Source organism: Gossypium raimondii, chromosome 6 (assembly GCF_025698545.1).
Source record: "Gossypium raimondii isolate GPD5lz chromosome 6, ASM2569854v1, whole genome shotgun sequence".
In the NCBI taxonomy this organism is placed as follows: Eukaryota; Viridiplantae; Streptophyta; class Magnoliopsida; order Malvales; family Malvaceae; genus Gossypium; species Gossypium raimondii.
Genome location: NC_068570.1, coordinates 5067350 through 5073043, shown reverse-complemented (window position 1 = coordinate 5073043; position 5694 = coordinate 5067350). Strand labels below are relative to the sequence as shown.

Genomic DNA, 5694 nt, shown 5'->3' with positions numbered 1-5694 from the left:
ACAATCACTTCGGTATGATCCTCGAAATATTTCCGTATTTTATTGTAAAAAAACTATATTACAATTTGACTACAATTTGACTTGTACACTTGCAGTAAAACCTCGCTTTATTTTCATATCTATTATTTTGCTTATTTTGGCATTCGCACACCAGTGGTCAGGTTGTTGACACCATTGTTGGGGATTGTAATAGTGTAAATGTCTTGTTAAGTTAATTGTTTTAAAAAACAATTTAGTTGAAAGACAAGTGAATTAGATAATGTTTTTATTTCATTGTATCAGTATTTCCTTTTTATGTTTTTGCTTTTATTTACCTTGTTGAGGATTTAACTTAATCATTTATAATAATGGATATAGGTGGTCAAGTGAGCAATACGATTATGACGTGTAGTCGAGTTCGACAAATGGAACTTCGACAATCAATTGGAGCTACGATGATTATTATGGGGAACATGAATATTCACACGAATATTCTTGTGATCAATATGGTTGCCAAAAATATGGATCTAAAATTTTGTCCAAGCCCGACCATATTTGTAAATTGCTAACACAAGCTTATTTTAAGCTCGCTCATATTATTTTTTCAAATTTTAAAAATATATTTACATTTTTTTAATTTAATACTTGATAATTTTATATATTTTTATTTATTAAAATTTCATATCTAGTCAACTTAGCACTTTTTTATGTTTAAATTATAGTAGTATTCTATATTACTATAAATTTGGTTTTTATATGTTATAAATTATATAATATATAAAAATAACATTATACAAACTTAAATAACGGGTTGGGTTGAGCCCAAAATAGACCTAATATTTTTGCACAAACCCTCTCAAATTTCAGACGGGCCTTCAAGTTTGGGTGAATAGCCCAACTCATGAACAAGTCTAACTTGGAGCTCCTTAATTACACGATTCAATTCTTAGGGGAGGGTGAGAGTTGGACTAATTACATTGACAATTACACTCAAATCCAATTACCCCATAGATTTTCAAACACACATTCATGAATTAAGTTTAATATGTTGTTTTTATACAATAATAATATTTTAATTTTTGGGTATATATATTTTATTTTTAAAATATTATTGAAGGGGTCAATTCTTTCAAGAGAAGTTTTTGAAGTGACATCCGTTGGGCAACTAATTGATACCAACCAATCAAAGGTATGTGCCATGAACGGTTGCTCGATAGGCCTAGTTCACAGATCCAGGAGTGCATTGGTCGGTGGACCTACAAAGCTTAAGAGAGAGGTAACAATATAGGGAATATATATAATAGAGCTCACCTGCACAAGGGATGACTTGAACAACCAACCTGAGGCTTATAAGGCACTTACTTGCACAGCCATGATACCAATTGAGCTATGAGTTGAGGTGGGGTTGATTCCTGTAGGAGAATTCTTCAAAGTTTTGTCTGTTGAGCAATCGATTGATCCCCCAACAACCAAATGTACTATCCTCTGGTGAGGATTTTGTCTCCCATACTCTACTGAGAGTCAGCGTACCATAAACAGTTACTTGATGGGCTTGGTTCATAGAGCCAGGAGCCCCTCGTTTGCTGGACCTGTAAAGCTCAAAAGAAAGGTGTAAGTATAAGGCATGTAATAATTATGGAGCTTGCATGGGACTAATGTGGTACCATGGTTGCAGCTAAGCCCCTTATAAGCCTTAGGTTGGTGATTCAAGTTCCTATACACCCAGGTGAGATCCATAATTATTACACACCCTATACTGACACATTTCCCTTAAGCTTTGCAATTCCACTAATCGAGACTTGGGATGGCAAAAAAAAAACTTAAAATCAATGGGTTTTGAGTTGATCTGACCCAACCCAATAGGGTCAAGGTTTTTTAAATCAAGTTTCGAGTTGGGGTCAAGCTCGGGTTTAGCGTGAAATCGCCCTGCCCAGAGATATTGACAGAATTACCCTCATTTGTATTTAATATTAATTAGGTTAAAAAATCCTTAAAAGTTAGGTTAAATTCTTCTATTAGTCCTTGCACTTTGCAAAAGTTATGGATTTAGTCCTTGTACTTTAATTTGGTCACTTTTAGTCTCTATACTTTTCAAATTTTAAAATTCCAATCCTCACCAAATAGTAATGTTAAATTCATTAAGTTAAGTTTTGTTATTTCCAAAATCTAATCGCCAAACATATTCATATGTGTAATGCTATGCTAGCTTATTATTTCCACTTATTACTCACTAAAAGTTCAATTAATGGATTAATGACTATTATTTGCGTCAAGATTGAAATTTCAAAATTTGTTTGCTTAGAATGATCAAATTGAAAATATGGACTAATCTACATTTGTATGTATGGTACAAGACTAGCAATTGAATTTAAACAAACAAATTTAACAAGTATTGATTGGGTCAGACTAAAATTTTAAATTTTGAAATGTACAGGACTAAAATTGACCAATCTTAAAAGTACAAATATTGAAATTGATCAAATTAAAGTATAATGACTAAATCCATAACTTTTACAAAGTACAGGATTTACAACATAATTTAACCTAAAATTTATCACTACCAACATCATTTTATCATCTTTACTCCTATTTCGCACTAGTTTCTTTTCCTTTCTTTTAATTTATTTTCCAAGTCTTCCTTTCTTTTTTGTTCTTTATTTTTTTCTTTTGTGATGTAATATATATTTTTTACCTAGTCATCTTTGGCATGGTCTTTGATGTAAATCATAATAGCTCAAAAAAGTAAACCATGAACACATCAAATTCAATGTTGAACAAAAAAGAAGAAGAAAAAAAACACATCAAATTCAATGGAATGTGATGCCAAAAACAAGTCTTTAATTTAATAATCATTGTAACACCCCTAACCCATATCCGTCGTCGAATTAGGGTTACGAGGCATTACCGAACTGACACAACCATTTTTTTTTTAAAAACCAAACCGATCACAAACATAGAAATTAAACCATATTCACATGGCTAATTATTTTATACAATCCAAATTTAACCAAAATCATACTCAAACCTATACATGCCATAAGATCAAGTTCAAACTGTTAACAAAATACCAAAAGAAGTCGATAGTGTGATAGGCTATGCTGACGATCCCCGAGCTCGTAACGTGTCTCCAAAATCTATAAACAAATAAACAAAAAAACAATCAAAGTAAGCTTCTATAGCTCAGTAAGTTTATAGCATATCCAAAATACATATAAACGATCATTTGTATTATCATTATATACCTAAAAATCAAGTTATATACATCATCATTAATCGCATATATAAATTCCAAATATACTTATCATTGCATTTCATTGAATGCATGTTTATGATCTTTCATATACATATGTCAATAGCAAATAATTATACTTATCAACCACATGTGCGAATGCACATATATATATATATATATATACTTTAGTTCACATATGCCGAACGCATAGATATATATACTCACCAGACACAAAGATTCGAGCTTTTATATGCTCATAAAAAATATAGCAACAGATGTTCATATATTAATCCGATATAAATAACCAAATCATATACATATATATATTCAATGTATACAATCACTTAATTAAAACAAATTCAATGGCACATAGCCCGCTAGACTTATAGCCTGATTCAGATCACCAACACGTAGCCTGCTAGGTTTATAACCTGATTCAGATCACCGGCACATAGCCTGCTAGACTTAAAGTCTGAAAAATTCACTGGCATTAAGCCTGCTAGGCGCTTAGCCTGAAAATCTCAATTTCACAGATACAAGGATGATTTCTCGTATATTTCTTAATAGCAACACACATTCATAACATTTATATATAATTCACAATCTCAACTCTATCCCAAGAAAATTTGTAGTCCATGTTCGAATCATACAAGCATTTAAAATTTATACTTTTAATTCAATGCAAATCTTAAACATATATATACATATACATTCAACCATGTATATCAATATATAATTCCATACCTAATTTCAATACAAGACATTATACTGTACATATATATATATACATAACTATATATTCAACCTCACACATATGCATATATATAACATTCATACTCAACTAATTTTCAATACATATACTTTTAATTTTAGCTCATCAAATATACAATAGATGTACATTTATATATATATGTACATATTCGAACTTCATTTATGCATATATATATAACACTCATACTTAAAATTCATTACAAGAACATATACATATATGTAAGCATGCTTATTCAAATATAACATATACATATAAATTACAATTCACATATACATATCTATTCAAACTTCTCATACAATCATGAGTTACATAACTTTAAATAAATCCAAGAGTTTATACATATATATATACCTACATATATATATTCACACCATATATATATATATATATATATATATATTATACATTCCTTTGATTAAAATCAAGAATTTAAACCTATGCAACATTCATATTTTAACTAATTTCAATAACTTTTATATATATATATATATGTATATATATTCTAGCATTTTATATATATATATATATATATATATATATATATGCTTATTCAATATCAATTATACTCTTATACATTTCAACCTTTATTTCAACCCATAAATCTATACAAGATTATACTTGTATATTCGAACATGCTATATATGTAAATATCATCCATACTTCAAAATTTATTCAATCAATATACTTTTAATTATAGCTCAACACAAAATACAATTAGTATACATGTATAAATATTAACTTAATAAATTTTAATTGCTAATAGACTTACCTCGGATATCAACGGACACGATCGACTATTCGATTACTTTCGTTTTTCCCCGATCCAAATCCGCTCTCTTTGTTTCTTGATCTATATTTAACCTTTTTATTCATCAAAATATTCAATTAAGTCCAAAAATACATAAATGGGAAAATTACTATTTTGCCCCTAACATTTTACACTTTTTGCAATTTAGTCCTTTTTGCACAAAACACAAAATATACAAAATTTGCCCACACTAAGCTAGGGCCGAATGTTCCTTGTCTTCATACAAGTCCACTCATTTCATTTATTTCACATTTTAGTCTCTAAAAATATTATTTTTACAATTTCACCCTATTTACTCAATTTCACCAAAAATTCCAATACAAAACATATTAATCTAAAACATATCTTTCATTATTCATTATCAAACATCACAAAACACAATTATTCATCAATGGCATAGCTCAAAATATTCATCAAAATCAAAAATTCAAGCATGGGTCGGATAGTACTCGAAGCAACGATCTCAAAAACATAAAAATTATCAAAAACCAACCAAAACATACCTTGAATTTGAGCTTCCAAGTGACCGAATGTTCCTAAATTTTTTTCCTATTTCTTTTCTTTGAGTTTCGGCAATCACAAAGATGAACATGGCTTTCTTTTAGTTAAATTTTAGCATATAATAATTTATTAACCTTTTACTAAAATAACCCTAAAAATAAACAAACAAAACAATATAATTTAAGGTCAGTTTTGACCATTACCTTCCACTATCCTTTAAAATAGACTAATTGCCCTTTAAGGACCTCATATTAAAAAGCCATTATCAAATAAACACTTTACACATTAATATGCAAATTTCACATTTTATGCAGTTAGATACTTTTGTTAAATTAAACACACAAACAATAAAATTAATTCACGAAATTTTCACAACATCAAATTTATATATAATAAACACGA

The 5694-nt window shown here is 29.0% G+C and overlaps 1 long non-coding RNA gene across 1 annotated transcript; it reads right to left on the bottom strand.

The window, feature by feature from the left end:
* Window positions 1-2797: 2797 nt before the first annotated feature.
* Window positions 2798-5374, bottom strand: LOC128041956 (uncharacterized). The gene is made up of 3 exons (XR_008197139.1): window positions 5295-5374; window positions 4753-4844; window positions 2798-3113 (listed from the first exon to the last, which is right to left on the bottom strand). It is a non-coding gene; the product is annotated as an uncharacterized LOC128041956 (long non-coding RNA).
* Window positions 5375-5694: the final 320 nt, after the last annotated feature.